Genomic DNA, 17,670 nt, shown 5'->3' with positions numbered 1-17,670 from the left:
TGCACTTGCTGTTCCCTCTACCTGGAATACCCTCCTCCGAGCATCCACATGGTTAAATCTCTCATCTCTTTCAAATCTTTGCTCAAGTGCCACCATCTAGTGAGATCTCCCCTGACCACTCTTTAAAACTGCAACCCCACCCCTGATCCTCCCTATTCCACTATCCTGCTTTTTTTTCCCCCTCTGTTGTACAACTTGGCACTTATAACCCTAACATCCTACATAATTATTTATTCTGTTTATTGTCTTTCTGCTTCCTCTAGACTGTAAATGCCATTAAAGCAGTGATTCCTGCCTGTTTTGTTCTGTGATGCACCTCCCGAAACTAGACTAATGCCTACACATAGTAGGCAGTTAAATAAGTATCGGTGTTGTTGTTGTTGTTGGTAAACAAACTCAGAAAGAGCATGTCTGGAAATCACACCATCCCTAGCTGCTCCAGAAATTAACTCACCTCAGGTGGAAGATAAATTCATTCTCAGGCTAAGTATGCTTTTGTTATATCAAGATCATGTAGCCTCAATCATCATAACAATAACAGTAATGACTCATATTTATATAGTACTTCCCGGATTACAGAACTTTCTCCCATGTAGTTATATTTCATCCTCAGGACAACTCTGAAATTGAACAAGGCAAAGAGGGTCAGTCCTATTTTGTAGATGAGAAAGATAAGCCCCAGAGCAGTTTAGATACCCAGCTTACATGTCACCCAGACAATGAGTGCAAAGCTGTGATGAACCCAGGTCCCCTGACCCTAGGCTTAGAACCACTGCTGGCATACCAGTTGGCCTTGAAAGAAAAACTTCTCGGGAGTATTCATGAGTCCAAAGGATCTGTAAAATTAACGATCTTAATTTGGCTCGTAACTTCTTCAACAAATATTAACCAAGTACTTCCTTTGTTCCACCATTGTTCTAAACACTGGGCATACAGTACAGGATAACACAGATCAGTACAAGAGTACTCTCTCATGGAGTCCATATTCTTAGAGGAGAGATGCCCATAAATACTCCCTAAAATATGTCAGAGGGTGATCATGACAGGGGGAAGGGATAGAGATTGACAGGGAAGAGAGCAGATGAGCTCTGTTAGAGATGCCCAGTAATAATTTATTAACATGTTACCCACACCAGTCCTTCCTCTAGCAAGTAGAGTAGACAGTGCTTCAAACTTTTGGGTGGAAATACTCCAAAATATATTATTATTCATTTGAATAACAAAGACATTCAAGATTCCTGATCTAGGTGCTAGGGAATGGGGGCGATATCAACACTCAATAAAACAGAGCCTAGTTGACATTTTCAGAAGACAGCACTAGGACGAATAGTTTCAAGTTACAAGAGCACAGAGTTTGTTCACGATAGAAGAGCTGTCTAACAACTAAAGCTGTCCAGCCAGTGAAGCGGGCTGCAGATGAGCTCCCTGTCACGAAGAGTATCCAGGGAGTGACTGGACGACCTCTAAAGTCTCTTCCAACTGCAGATCTGATTATTTTCCATTCTGTGAAGGCTCTCTCCACCCTAAGTCACCATGCGTTCCAGTGGGCAATGGGGTGAGGACAAGCACAAAAATCTGGCCCCAAACCATGGTTCTCTTGCCAGCCCTCACAGAAAATGACCAGTCACCTGACCGTTGGCCCTAGATCCTTCCAGCAGCAGCAAAAGCTGACTTTTCTACAGAGAGCTTAGGGGGTGCATCCTATTCCAGCCTCACCCTATAGGACTTACCAAAGGCTCTCGTCTAAACGAGGTGCTCTGCCCAGCAGGAATGAGCAGGATGTCTTCGCCAGTCACTCTATTCTGACAGTTAAGCCACCAATGATTTATAAAAAGAAGTACAAATTGTAGTTGATGGATGGTCACGGGGATGGGGAGCATGGCATAGGGAATGCAGTCAGCATTAATGGAATGGCTAGGTGGAGAGCCAGAGGAGAGAAGGAGCAATTAGGAGGATCATTTTATAAACTATTTAAATGTCTAACCAATGTACTATATACTTGAAACTAATAATAAAATTAAATTAAAAAAAATAAAAAATAAAAAATAAAAATAATAATAAAAAAAAAAAAAAGAAGAGCAATTGTCCTGGACACAAGGCCACCTCTCTGGTGACTTTTGGATGTTCATCAGTAATGTCCACACATCCGCAGGCCTCCCTGAGATCTCAGCCCGCTCATAGCATCTTAGATGGCAACCACCCTCCCTCCTTTGCCTTAGCCAGTTCCCAAATCCTCTGCTAACACTGGGAACAGACCTCCCGCGTGACTGCATGCTGGCAGTCATCATGGACAGACACTGGCAGCAACTACTATAACCCTCACTTATCCAGCGCTTACTGAGGGCCAGGTAGTTTGCTTTAAAACGCTGTATGTAACAGGATGGACTATGACCTGTGAATATGTAGCTGGGACGTACTTGGAGAACTATACAGCTGGGCAGAGCCTGACTAGCAGTGACTGCTTTTGCTTGTGTAGTGGGTGGGGTAGGCCGGCCAAGGAATTTAAAGAGTTGAGAAAGGTGATAAGGGGCAGCTGGGCCAAGGAGGCTGGAGGGTGGGGCAGACCGAGCATTTCGTGGGAAGGGCATGGGGATGCGGGAGGTAGTTCCTGGAAGAGAGATGAACCTGCTGTCATGAGGAGAAGAACCAAGTTTCCTCTCCCTAAAGTTGAGAGAGACATTTTGAAAATTGTTGGTGATTGACACCGCTACCCCTGCTATCTCTTCATGAAGTGGTTAGTGAAATCGACGGCACTTAGACTTAGGGACCAGATTTGTGATTTTACAGGAGGTGCAATAAGGTACTGGGGCCCAAGGTGAGAGCGAGCCAGTCAGAGGAGGTGGTGTCACAATATATCCCCATTATTTCATTTAATCCTCACAACAGCCCAACGAGGTGGGTATTATACTTATTTTACAATGTGGGGGTAGGGGAGAAGGGAGGTTACTGAATAATTATCCTGTAAACATTCTTGCCAACTACAATACAAAAGAAGGGCAAGAATTTTATATTTCTATCTGTCCCCTCTGACCCTGCGCCTTTAAGTTAGCAAAGAGGTGAGCGTGGCTACTTTGCTCTGTTCACAATCACCACCTAGGACTTTTCTTGATTTGTCCCCAATCTTCTGTTTTCCTCCAGGGGCTCCTGGTTTCTGAGCTGAGCCCTTCCTTTTCCTCCTCTCTCTGTCCTCGGGACTTGCCCACAGGTCTCTTTGGTGGTCTGCAGAGTCCTCTGGCCCTTCTACATTTGGCCGCCTTGGGCGGGATCCCCAGAGCAGTGTAGGCCTCTCTGCACACAAACCGACAGCCCCTAACATAGTGCTGAGGTTCTCTTTACACTCAATAAATGAACAAGGCAGCATCTTACGGTCGTCAAAACCTCCAGAGTCAGAGCATATGCATCTACATTTCTGCCCACTGCACACTCGCTGTGTGGCTTAAAATAAGTTACCTAACCTCTCTGATCGTTAGCTGAATTGGACAGATAATAGGATTGTCAGAGGATTAAATGAGACAAGGCAAAGAAAGTGCTTAAAAAAGTACCTGGCACAAAGTAAGGGCTCAATAAACATTAGCTTCTGTGTTAGTTTGTAGCAATTATTTATTGGAGAGGATGCACAGAGTTGGTCACAAAACAGACCAGAAAAATTCCATGGTGTCAGGGATACATCAGGCCACTGCAGCTCCCCACTCCAAGTCAGGAAGAGTGTCCATAAGTGGTTTTAGTTCCCACAAAGGCCAATGGGCTCTGGGGCTAGTTTGAGCCTATAGACAGGGAAGAGGAGAGGAAGCTGAGAGGTCACACCTAAGTGACAAGTTGTGCCTTCATTTTTCTTCCTCATTCCTTTAATTTCTGAAGTTCAGACGTTATCCCAAAGTTATTGTCCTACAATAAAATGATTCTTCATAAGCAACATCATTTCTTATTCCTTTTCCTTTTCCCAGCCTTTTCAAACACAAACAGAAAATTTAAAAACAACAAACAGAAATTTTTTTTATCATCACAATAGATGGAAATAAACTGATTTGCATATAAAAGAAATATGCAGATATAAATGATTACGGGTTGTATTGAGTGGGGGATGGGAGCAAGTGAAGGGAATCAATGCCAGAAAAACAACATTAAAGCACCCTACTCCGGACACTGTCCTTAGCAGCTCCCCGTTATTCCTCCGCCATCCACTGTTAGAGCTACCGATATCCACAAATGAAACCTCGAAAAACCAGCCTTAACAAAGCAAGTACAGCTGGGAAGATTAAATTCCATGTGGAGAAGTCATTCAAGCCTGTTTTTATGAATATTCAGAGCCATATGATTTGCTGGGCAAACTGGGATAGTGAGTTTATGCATTTCCCCAAAGGGTTCAGCAGGGAGTTCTTTATCCACTACATTTAAATGCAAATGATCACAGAACTGCATGACAATACACTTTGAAAAGTTGATTTAAAACAGCACAAGGGAAGGATTAAGGGACCAATAGGAAGGATTTTATTTTAATTTTCTATAGCGGTGAAAGTCAGGCCAAACAGAAGCCCAGAATTCAAAAGAAGTCCAGAATTCAAATGCTACCGCAAGAGTCAACCGTGTCACCATACAGAATTCGGTTTTTTTCCTCCTCATGAAGAAATGGAAGAAAACAAAATTTTGTTTATCAAAGACAATTACAGAGGCCAGGCAGGACTCCCGATTTGTACGAGCTTGCCTCACCAAACCGATGATCATACAAGCAAAAGCCCAGCAACTTGACACTTAGCCTGTACCATGTCAAGGGTGAATGCATATGCTTGGAAATACTAGAAACAGTTTCCAGACCTTACTCTGATTTGTGAGAAACACTGGTGCTCAGAGCCCCCAGGTTGAGAACCATTGATGTAGGAACATCCAACACAGACATTCATGGCTTTGAATGATGGGTCATGAAAGAATGGCCCATTGTGTCCAGTGGGGGTTCCACTGTGGAGGGTAGCCTCAGAGCCCTATGCGATGTGAGAAAGATGGGAAAGACCATAAATCCCTTGCTTTAAAGGCAATGCCAATGCCAAAGGGTCGCCCACTATTGACTGGGCTGGAGGCATTATTATATCTGCTCAAAGACAGAGAAGATATAATAATGGAAATTAGACGTCGTCCCCATACCAGCTCTGTCCGCAACTCAAACTGTCAAGCAAACAAACATGATGTGGGGAGGAGAAAGAACCAGTTTGTAACTGGAGGTCATATAGACAGAGAAGCAATTATGTACTAGCTGAAAGGATCTCACCTTGAAACAATAGGATGTCTGAGATTTGCTTCAAAAGAATATAGGGCCGGGTGGAGCAGTGGGTAGGGGTATCAAGACTGGCAAGGAATTGATAATTATTGAATTGGGTAACTAGTACCTTGGGGTTCATTATATCATTCTGTTTACTTTTGCATATGTTTGGAAATTCCCATAAGAAAAAATGACTTTTTTGTTATTTGATTTTTTTAAAGATTCCACCTGCCCAATTTAAATGTGATACTGCTCACCTCTGTTGGGACAAATTCTCCATTACAGGGAACAGGAGCACGTTTGTCACTCTCGTGGGAGTCCTGGAAGGAGGGCAGTGCTAAGGCCATAACCATGAGGGGAGGAGCTAGTCTGATAAGATAAGAAAAAAGTTCAGAGTTCAGTCTCCAAACCAGGACTTTCAAACATGGACAAGAGTTATTCGGCACTCACAACAGAACTTATTTAAAATGTAAATATCACTGTCTTCAGCTGTTCAAACGTCTCACAAGTGGAAGATAAATTATACCTGTTCCATGGCTCTCAAAGAAAAGAACGAGGGCCAACACATGGAAGTCTCAGGAAGGCCAACGTCAGCCCGATAGAAGGAACGATCTTGAAAGAAGAATAATTGTACCAAGTGTTATTTGGCTGCTTTAGGAAATAGTACATTTCCTAGCCCTGGAAAATCTCAAGCAGAGTTTAGACAAATGCTTGTGAAGATGTTTTAATGGGGATTTCAGGACTGGGTGAATATCTGCATAATTTGAAGGGAGTTCTTTATTTAGCAAGGGAAGGAGAAAGGAACTCTTTCAAATAGAGATTCTATTATTCCTGAACTTGAAAACTTACATTTGACAAACCAAGGTTTTTTGTTCATTTTGTTTGTTTGTAGTAGAGAAAATAATGTACAAAGCTTCCCTTTGCCAGTTGCCACATACATAAAACCTTTTTCAAACTGTGAGTAAATAAAACTTAACTCCTCTGTCATCTTCAAACTACTTTGGCCTCACTGAGAAATCATTTCTAGATGTACCATGCATCTGACTGAAGAATTCAGTTGACAGTTTCAGGATTCACCTTCATCCATGACCCCTGATTTTTCACTCCTGTCAAGGTACCACTTGACTTGCAGGTTCCGCCTGTGGATACCTGGGAAGGACACACTCTGGGATAGAGTTCCACTCTAGGATGTACGAGCCTTCCTATCTTGAGGCAACAATCATTTCAGTTTTGGAGTTTCTGAGTGTTTGCCATTTGTCCTATTTTCTGACTCTGTCATACTTGAATCTGTTTTCTAGTATTTCCTGGTTCTCAAATTTTTTTGTGTGATTTCTGATTACCTATTTAGCCTAAACTTTGAGATTCTGACTATTCCTAACAGTTCAATCTTTCATTCATTTGCTAAATATTTATAGTATCTCCCTGGGGCCTAGAGCACCATTGCTAGGCACTTTAGAAGATACTGAAAGCCATATGACCCTGGCAAGGGCCTACATACGATAGAGAATGTGAAACGTGGACAAAAATAGTTACAAACCCAAGCACGATGTGCTAAGTGCTGTAAGAGAGGTACAAATCAAGTGCTATCAAATTCAGGGGAGGTGAGATGCCGCAGAATAACGAGATGTGCCTGTAAGAGCAGCCTGGAAAAGCCTGATGCAATCGGCGTGCTCGTTTTTTTAAATCCTCAAATATAAGGTGTATAAAATATTAGATTTAAAAAGGACGTAGCTGTGAATCAGGAAAAGGATGTTCTAGAAAGTTTATCTAATGTCCAACAGTAGAGAAATATCCAACATTAGCCAGAGGGGCTAATCAACGTCCGGTGTAAACCAAACAGCAGAAATCACCCCCATTGTGAACAGGGCCATTTACTCAGTCAGCCAGAAAAATTACAATTATGAAATTGGAACTACATTTCCTGCTTAAATGAGTCTTTTTAGAGATTTTGTTTAGACTGAAAAACTGTTCATCAAAGAGTTCCTCTGGGTAATGGACTTCGAATGCACTTGATATTTTTAGAACTCTTTAGATTCACTCCCCATTCCCACCCCCAGAGGTAGGTGATATCAGGAGTAGGCAAATGCTTTCTGTAGGAAGCCAGATAGTAAAGATTTTAGGCTCTGCATTCCACATGGTGTCTCTCGCAGGGGCTCAACTCTGCTGTTGTAGCGTGAAAACAGCAAACGATACACGTGTGAATGAGCAGGGCTGTGTACCAATAAAACTTTATTTATGAATACTAAAATTTGAATTTCATAAAATTTTCATGTGTCACAAAATATTTCTTCTTTTACATTTTTCAACCATTTAAAAATGTAAAAGCCATTCTTAACTTGCAAGCCACATTTTGCCAGCAGGCTGTAGTTTGCTGATCCTTGAGTTAAATCAATCACTCTATTCACAGATAAGAAAACAAAGGCTAAAGCAGACTAAATATGTTTCCAAATCAATTTAGTTTATTAATCTCCATATATGGAGAGATAATAAAACAATAGGAAACACTGGGATATTAACCACTCTATCAAACATGATTTGCAATATAGGAAAATCATATGTCATCTATAAACTTTGATTCCCTAGGATATAACAAGTAAATAATTTTTAAATTGTGCTTAGCAAGATTGGGTCATGACAAATGAAACAATTATGGCATAAGTTTATCTGCATGATATTTTATTCTTTCTTAAATTTAATTTATAATGGGTAATAGTCTCTAAGTTTTAAAAAATGGCCTTATTTTAAAAATCTTGTAGTTCATGTGATAAACCACACACTGCTAAATATTTATCAGCATATAAACATTTCAAAAGAAATGTGAGCTATTATTGATGTAGTTTAATCTCAGTGCTCCATGAAATGATCATTTCACCTCTCTCTAGGTACCTAGGTGAAGGGTTGAAAAATGTTGAAGAATGAAGTATTGGAAAAGCCAAGCCCCTACTAGAATGTCACTTATCTGAGGCTTTAAAATGGCATAATAATGATAAATTTCAAAGTCATAGAAACCCATAGCTTTATAAGAGCAGAAATATACTTGTCTGAGAACTCCTGAAAGGATTGGAGCTGAAAACAACTGTTAAAAAACAGAATCTCCATGGTCCTAACTCTTCAGACAATTAAGCCTGTGGAAAAGAGAGTAGGCACGTGATCCAAACTCTGTGAAATCATGGAAGATCAAACTAGGGTGAATGGAGTTCACCAAATCTGAGACTATGTGAACAACAGGGGTACATTTAGAATCTAGATGAGAACAACTTCCCATCAGAGAAGTGGCTGTTTGATTGTTTGATTGTGTTGTGCAGCAGTGTAACTTTTTCACTTATTTATTCCTTCAGTAGATATGGCTTGAACAATGTACAACGGTTCCATTTCAGAAATGTAAATCAGACATACATACATACATACGTACGTACATACATACATACATACATACATCAATAAAAATAATTCGTGGAAACAAAAATGGAAAAGCCCTTCTATTTCACAGAGTGACACAGAAATAATTTTAAAATGTTGAGATAAAATCACCGTGGCAGATTCCTAAAATAGGATTTGAGATGCAAGCTTCATTCGTATCTGAAATGTACTCATCTCTGCTCATCACCCGTCAGTGGCTCACTGAAAGTGCTGGGAAAGTCTGAATCCTTTGGCACTGCCCCCCACCCCAAAACTGTTTTCTGGCTCTCTCATCTCCTGCCCACACTCCAGTCATCTAGCAAGCTCCTTGGAGTTCTTTTTAACGCGCCGTGCTGTTTGGTGCCTTTCCACACACCCTGCTCTCAGCCCAGAATGCCATTCTCCATCCTGTCCATTGTGTGACTTCTACTTCCAAGCTCATTCTCACTAATACCTGCCCTGATGGCCCTCCCACCATGTCTAGAGTGATAACTTCTCCCTCTATGCTCCCACTTTACTTCATTCTCACCTCCTCAATAGCACTTATGACTTGAACTGCTATGTTTAGCTTGTTTATCTCTTTTATAGAAGATGATCTCCCTGAGGCATGGGAAGGAGTGTCTTTAATTTTCACATCCCTGAGGCCTAACATAGTGTCTGAGGCACATTCGCAACTCAATAAATATTTGTTGAATGAATCGATGGCCACTGAGTCCACTCATGACTCCACCTCTCTTGCTGCAGAAAGAATATAGAGGTGAGAACGATATGTAATTCTAACATTTCATTCATTCATCCATTCAACAGACATTTATTGAGCACCAGTTCTATATGCCCGGCACTGTTCTGGGAGCCTGAGACGCATTAATGAGCAGAGTAAACAAAGACCCCCTGCCCTTGATGAGCTCACATTCTAGCTGGGAAGACAGATATTAAATAATAAACATGACAAATAAGGAAATAACATACTTTGTTAAAAAGGTGATAAGAGGTAAGGGGGAAAGATATGAGTAGCGCAGGATAAGAGGGACTAGAGTGTGTGAGTCGAATTTTTAAATTATGTGATCGGAGAGTAGGGACGATGAGAAGATTACACTTGGGCAAAGACTTTGAGAAGGAGAGCGAATTGGACGTGGGGAGACTTGGGGAAATGGCACTCCAGACAGAAGGAACAGTCAGTACAAAGATCCTAAAGCCAAAGCAAGGATGTAAGTAAGACTGGCTAAAAATGAGGTAGAAAGAGGTGTGATTGGATAGGAGGGTAATAGGGAAAGGTGTAAGATCATGGAGGCCTCGTAGGCCATGATAATGACTTTGACTCTGAATAAGAAAGAGAACCAATGGAGGATTTTGAGCACAGGAGCAAAATGATGTGACTTAGGTCTGGCTTTCATTTTAAAAGTATCGCTTTGGCTATTTTGTGGAAGATTGAGTGTTAGAGCCAAGGGTAGAAGCAGGAAAATCAGTTAAGAAGCTATCGCAATAATTTGGATGAAAGATACCAGTAGCCAATATCAGGGTTGTAGATGGGAAAAAGTGGTGGGTTTTAGTTATATTTTGAAGATAGAGAGATCTAAAAATATTTGCTGACATAGATGAGATGTGCAAAGAAAAAAGGATCAAGCATTAGTTCAAGGTTTTGATCTAAGAAACTGGAACAAGAGAAACAGTAAGTGTTTCGTTTTTTCTAGGAGCTATACTTCACATCCTCCTACTGTCTGGCAAGTGTTAATTGAAGTCAAGATGTAGAAGCATGGCTATCCATGTGGAGGCAATACGATGCAGGAGAAAGAGTAGGAAAAGAGTGCTATTTAGCTGCCACCTCTTCCGGGGGTTAGCCTCTGAGTCTCGCTCCTTTTCTACCTCCTCCTCTATTTTAAGTCCTTGTATCACCCAAATTTTGTGTGTCGAGTATTGTTTTTTATTTTTTTAAAAAACTGATGTTGAAAAACTATTAAATGCATTCCTTTGTGTCCTTAGGATCTTTTCGAGCAATTCAGGGTGATTTGAAAACTCTTTAAAAATGAATAAGAACTCTACTAGAAAGTGTATATTTCAAAGTCTCATTAAATATTGACTAAGCAACCACTACATACAGAACATGTATTGGTGGTTTAGAGAACAATGAAATTATAAAATTTAGACTTGAATTTTTTTAAAAGAAACACTTTCAAGACTGGGTTTTCATTCTCTTTCACAGTCATGCATAGACTACTTTCTCAACTACGGCCTAACGGAAGAGAGATTATCCATCTACTTTTGATAAAATCTAAATTCCTTAACATGACTTACGAGCCTTCATAATTCATCAGATTTCCATCTGCCTTTCAAGTTTTGTCTCCCATCCCCCTGCTCCCTGAACCATCTTGAACTTTCTTTAGCTCTAATATGTCTTGGCTCTCTGCCTCACCACCCCTAGCCTTGTGCGTGGTTGATTCCTCTACCTGGGACAAGCTTTTATACATTAACTTATTTTTTATTTATTTAGCAACTATCATGGAGCAAAGATAGGCATTTCTTTTTAAAAATGGAGCAAAGATAGGCATTTCTATTTAAAAATGCCTATTTTTAAATAGGCATTTCAAGCGTATTAAATAGTTTCTCGATTTCTGACAGTTCTCTATATCAGTAGCAACTAGAATTCGGTTTTCTTATGATTTCTCGCTGCAGCAATAGGGGCTACATTTCCACGTTTGCAACAAGTAGAGAGAGCCCCCTTCATTACCCTTCAAGAGAAATGGAATTGGATCATGTCTCTTTTCTAAAGACCCAATTGTTCAAAGCAAAATATTTTGAAATAGAGAAACTGGAAAATTCAGTTATTTTGCAATTATGAAAAAACAGGATACATTTCTGCTGTGATCAAGTCTCTCAATTCCTTTATTTTTTTCATGGCAAAACTAATCTGATCAGTCCTTTCTTACTTTCTGTTTAATTTGCTATCTGATTTTCCAGTGGCAGATTTATTGACAAATATAGCAATATAAATATAAAGAAAGTTACACTGAAATATGATCTCTACATGCTTAATAACTAAGAATTTATATATTAAAAAAAAAAAACTAGTGTCACATTACCTTCATATGTAATGAGGCAGACCCACAAAATAAAACATCATTAGTTTATAGGTTTACTTTGCCAAAACCTTTTATTCATCCCTGATAACATTTTAGTTACAGTTAAGTATATAGGTGTCAAATATCGCTACACAATTTTTTTCTATGTTTTTATAGCCACGAGTAGGAGTAATATCAACTCCCCTTTCAGAATAAAGGGAAAAAACTCATTTTAAATATTTTACAAATATTGAGAACTGTACAAATACTACTGTACAGAGATAGTGAGTTTTTAGTTCTGAATACCACTTCTCTTTTTGTTAATAGTCTTTCTCTTTTTTTCTTTGGTAAGCAACTGAATTTCAAAATACAGACACTCTATTAAAAGTGTCTAACTTCAAGTTCTGTTTCAGTGTTTTAAATTTTTTTCTTTCTAATTTCAGGTATCTTTTAATAAGTTTGTAATTTTATTGCATTAATTACTTCTGTATTGTTGGGGAGGAAAATTTTTAATAAAAGGAGAGAACAGTTCATAGATAACCGATTTCATTAGAGATGAGAAAGAGCTCTTAAGGAAATGCTTATTTAGGAATCTCATTTAGTTGATTATCAATTTACTTCTAATCTGTTAGTATATGTTTGAAGGAAATAGAGTTCATGGAATTATTCAGTCAGAAGATTAGCGGACACTTGTTCCTGCCATTGGTACAGTACAAAGGCCTCTGCAAGTGGAATCAGGAAGGTGGGCTTCAAGTCTCAGGTCTGCTACCCGCTCTCCATGTCACTGAAGCCACCTAAGAAAGTCCCTCAGCCTCTGAACATTAGTTTCTTATTTGTAAAATTGGAGATAATGATGTTTTTCTTGTCAGCTTGTAATCAGGAATGTGATGGAGCTTATATGAAATGGCTTTGTAAACCAGTAACTACAAAAATAAATTACAATGTTTACCATGAGCTCAGAGATTGCCATAAGAGATTCTACAAAAAATATTTTACTATGTATTTTGTGTTCTTTTTCCCTTTTCACCTGTATATGTGCCAAATCCTTCATTGGGTTATAAGATCCTTAAAGCCACAGCGAGCATACTATATCCTCTCATGTTATTCTCTGGATTACACATCACTGGACACTCAAAGGCTTTATTGACAGATATTCTCTCTTCCTCCTCAGTTCCAATAACAAGGATATAGTCCCTCCTGTCAAAACTCTCCTTTCACCTATTCTATGCCTAAACCTCTCTACTGGAATCCATGCCTATTTCCACATATTTTATCCTTGAGACTCATAGAGAATTGGCAGGTCGGCGTTGACTAAACAAAAGCCTTTATGATTGTTACCAAACTCTAGCTGCAAGATAGAATCCTTGGTTCTCAGTCTAAATCTATCCAATCTAAATCTTGCAATCCAAAACAAACAGAATTAATTTGCATCCTTAGCCCAGGAAGAAAGGAGTAGTGCCTGCTGGCTCACTAAAGATTCCTAGAGCCAAAGAGTTCCAGATAAAGTCCATTCTTGCCTGGGCAACTGAGAGGAATTCAGTATATTAACATAAAATGGCTAGAGGAATATGGACAGAGAAGAACAGAAGGTCACAGCTGGAGACACCAGCATCGAAATAAAGTGAAAGTAGAGTGTTCCCAAGGCACCGATATTTCCTTAGAAGACTGATGAGAGGCTCTGGTCTACCCTTGATGCTTAACAAAAAGTCTTTAATTTAATAGGTAAATTGGCATTAGTTCCTAACAAAACACCTTTAAAAGCTGAAGGGATGGTGACGAAGGGATAACTACCTCCCAGTCTCCCTCCTTAGATCCTATAAATGTGCCTACCTGATCTGCCCTCTGCTCAAAGTAATTCTATATTCTCTTCATGAGATTTTTAATAAGTGGGCCCAGTTTAACGCACCTTTTTAGGTTTAAAAGAGGGATATTTTTAGTGTGTGAGATGCCTCTCCCAGTCTTTGCTGATACGATGTGGCTTTCATTAAAGAGCCGTAGGAGAGCTCAGCAATGCTCAGGCTCCGGGTAAACACGTGTGCCCGCAGCCGGCTCCGGCACACCCTGCGTTTCAGCACCGCCGCCTCTGGATAGCGCCGTGCTGGCCGGCCCGGTCAGGGCCTCCCATCTTCACTCGTCCATCCCCAGCCCACTCATTCTCCTCTTCTCCTCTTTTTCCTTCGGTGCCAGAGAAAAAGCACCCCCAACTTCTAACCTCTCCTCGATCCTGCTTCTAAAGTGACCTCCGCGGTCTCCCACAGGGTCTAAATACGCACGCCGCCGCGCCTTTGGGTCCTACCCGAGCGGTAGCGAAGCCGCGTTGTTTACCCACCCGTGGCCCGAGGTCTCCAACTGGCATCGATCACCTTCCTTTTGCCCCTGTTAATTCCAAACTAGCATCCAGGAGCCCCCGCTCGCTTCCTCTCTCTCCAAGCCCCAGAACCTCCAAGAAACAAACGGCGCGATGATGCTCTTCCCCCCACCCCGCCCCCGCCAACCTGCGCGCGCGCGGACACACACACCCCACAAGCACACGCACATTCATACACACACTCGGCACGCCGCAACCCTCCCGGGTGCCATCGCCACCCTGGGCAGAGCCTCAGTCAACTTGGGTCGCGATCCATCAACACCGGCGCGAGAAGGGCCGCCCGCAGAGGCCACCCCGCCCCCTCCCCTTCCTGGGCAGCAGGTCCTGGCAGCCGAGCCCCAGTTGGCCAGCCTCCCCGCCCCATTCATTCAGACATCCACCTCCTGCGGGCAAAACACCGTCCACCACCCTCAAACATTGCGTCCCTGGCCCGTCCCAACCATCAGCGAAACCCTTTAAGCCCCATCCCTGTTACTGGTGTGTGTGTGCGTGTGTGTGTGTGTGTGTGTGTGTGTGTGTGTGTGTCTCCGATGCATATACATCATTTAACTCTTTCGAGCTTTTCGCCCACTCTAAACAAACAGCACGTTATCTCCAACCCCTTCCTCCTCCCTTCTCCGCGCCCCAACCTCTGCCCCCATCCCGATCCTCATCAGCCAAGTAGCCAAACCACCGCACAGCCGCACCCCAGTTCTCGAACCTCGACCTTCTACCCGGTTCAAACCAACACTCACCTCCAGCCCCTCCCCCCCTCCCCCCCACCTCTTGCTCCCCCGAGAGCCGGGTCTGGCCTGAGCGAGTGACGCTTCGAAAGCGCAGTCTGCGTCCCCTCCCAGGAGCCCGGAAGAGAGGGGATGACCTCCCACCAGCGGGCTCAGCCAGAACACCCCTCCGAGGGGCCACACGCCTTCCCATTCAGTCGCCCTGGAAAACACAGGTGCGGGGGAACGGAGAGAGGCGGAAGCAGCCTACCGCGGTGCGCGGGAGGACTCACCGAACATCTGAATGTGCCCTTTGGTGATGGGATTGAAGCTGCCGCAGGCAAGCAAGATAACATGGGTCTTGGTGGTCTCGGTCATGGTGCGGATGGGTCCCTCGCGCTGATCCAGGGGTCGCCTCCTTTTTGTGTCTCGATGTGTCTGCAGAAGGAGAAAGGAAGGCGAGGCTCCGGCGTTGGATGCTGTGGACTCCAAGGAGCCGCTCCAGACGCAAACCGCGTCATTCCCCGCCTCCCCTTAACGCTTGCAGCTCCGGCGGGATCCGAGGCTGCGATTGTATTGCTCTGCTCCGTTCTTCTTTCTTTCTAGCTTCTTTTGCGTCTCCGATCCCGGTCCCCCACCCTTCCTTTCTCTCGCCCCCACCCCACCTCACTCCATCTCGCTCTCTTTCTTAGTGTTTGTCTACGAGACAGAACGTGGAACTCAAGTACAGAATCGAGAATACTTACAGAATGGTGCTCCTTCTAAGATTTCCAGCTCCAAAAGTGTTTGATTTTTAAAAATGTTTCCTTCCTCAAAATTTTAAGTGAGAAATGACAATTGTTCATTTCAGGAATATTCATTTCTGCCTTTCTTTTCCTCCCCTTATCTAATGATGTTGAACTCTTGAACTGAGTCCAGATCTTGGCCTAGTGGTTGCCAAGAAATAGGGGTAACCTCAATCCTTCTCCCTGGTATATTGGTCTTTTTTGTGTGTGGGTTGAAGCAAGAATTGGGAGAACATGGATGGGGCATTTACTAAAACCATATTAGAAAATGATTGTGATCTTACATAAGCTTTCAAAGATGAGGCAAGGATTTGGCCATTCAGGTGTTTCTTGAGTGCTCACCGCGTGTTAGACTCTGTTATAAACTGGCTGATAAAGCAAAGTCTTTATTGAGTTTTCATTCATTCTACTGGAGATAGACAAGAAACAAAGGAGAAGAAAAAATTAGATAGCAGTTGTGCAAAGCACAATAAGTGAATGCAACTCTGATATAATGAAGGATGAATGGAGGAAAGGGAACCACTTTAAATCGAGTAGTTAGAGGAGGTCTCTCTGGGAAGATAAAATTTAAACTGAGACTTAAATGAAAAGGAGATACTAGCACAAATATTTTGGGACAGGGAAGGGTTTATCGTGCTCATAGAAATGAAAGGAGGCCAGTGTGACTAGACTACATGAATGAAAGAGAGAACCGTAAGAGAGAATATCCGACTTGTGATCAGGACCTAATCGGTAGGGCTCATAGGCTAGGGTAGGGTTTGGATGTTTTCTAAGTAAAATAATTTAGAGGAGTTTACGCTTTTATAAGACCATTCTGGCTGCTAGGTGGAAAGCAGGAAGGCAAACAGGGAAAGCTTTTAGGAAATTCTGCTGTAGCCTCAGCAAGTGGAGTGGTCCTCAGACTAGGATTCATAGAGGTGAAGTTGATAAGAAGCAAATGGTCTCAGGATATGTTTTGTAAATGAAATTTGTAGTCTTTGCAGATAGATTGGATTTGGAGGATGAGGGAAAGAGAAATCTAGGAAAATGTTTAGAAATTTGGTTTAAGCAAATGAGTGGACTGAGACTAAGATGGGAAAAGAAAGTTTGAGGGGTGACTAAGAGTTCTATTCTGATACGTGAGAGAGACCTAATAATTCTTCTCTTTTTAATGGCCTTTTTTAAAAATTGAGTTTTAATTGACATATAACATTGTATTAGTCTTAGGTGTACATAATAATCTGAACGTAGAAATCTACAAGTACAGATATTTACTTTTCCTGAGCTTCAAAATTTGGGGGTAAATTGCTACCCTATATTAGTAGGTTCGTCATTGCTTCTTATCCATAGGTGTGCAGTAACTATTTGTTAAATTAGGCTGAGTAGCAAATCAACCCTAATATGCATACGATTTCTAATTTAAATACAAGAGTCCTAAGAATTGATGTATATTGATAATGGGGTTTGTATCTTCTCTGACATGGGATGCAAATTAGTGGGGTGGAAAGGGTAAAATGCTGAAGGGAGGCTGACTTTGATATGAAACTCTGATACTGGCTGGACAATTGACATAATTATAGTTAACCAATAAATATTTATTGAGGTCTGCTATGTGCCAGGCCCTTGAGTTAGAGGCTGTGCACAAAACAAAGCTCCTGGTTGAAATCAGAGGGGGAAAAACAGACCATAAACCTAATGGTAATAGATACCATAATGAAAGGGAAACCCTCCTTTATTTGAAGTGATCAGGGATGGCCCCTCTGATAGGAATGTATCTGAGCATGGGCCTGAAGGAAGTGAAGGTATGTGTCACTTGCTAATTGTATGGCTTTGGGGAGGTCATTTACTGCTAAGAATTTATTTTGTCAACTGGAAATTCTATATTATGTGCTCTGTGTGCTGTACAGAGGTACTATATGGATTAAATAAGACCATTTGTGAGTAAATGACTTTTTTAAAGCACATTATCAGCTTTAGGTCAAACTCCACAGTTGTTACATACAAGACACATATTTTTTTTTTAAGTATTTATATTTCTCTACTGATAGCTTTGTTGAGAATGTTTCTGGAAGTTCCAATCTTAGAGGGTAATGGCTTTGGGAATATGCTAATAGTGTTTATATCAACCAAT

General features: G+C 41.6%; 1 long non-coding RNA gene across 1 annotated transcript in view; it reads right to left on the bottom strand.

Annotated features, from left to right (window-relative positions):
- Positions 1–3,597: 3,597 nt before the first annotated feature.
- LOC105295043 overlaps positions 3,598–17,670 on the bottom strand; it is a 40,875-nt gene continuing 26,802 nt past the window's right edge. Inside the window, exons 5-7 of the long non-coding RNA XR_896116.2 lie at positions 15,069–15,213; positions 5,509–5,620; positions 3,598–3,885 (exon numbers count right to left, since the gene is read on the bottom strand). This is a non-coding gene — a long non-coding RNA (uncharacterized LOC105295043). The remainder of the gene's footprint in view (positions 3,886–5,508; positions 5,621–15,068; positions 15,214–17,670) is intronic.

This window comes from Pteropus vampyrus, unplaced genomic scaffold, assembly GCF_000151845.1.
Source record: "Pteropus vampyrus isolate Shadow unplaced genomic scaffold, Pvam_2.0 Scaffold98, whole genome shotgun sequence".
Lineage (NCBI taxonomy): Eukaryota > Metazoa > Chordata > Mammalia > Chiroptera > Pteropodidae > Pteropus > Pteropus vampyrus.
Note: the sequence above shows the minus strand (reverse complement) of the source record. Positions and strands in the feature narration are given on the sequence as shown.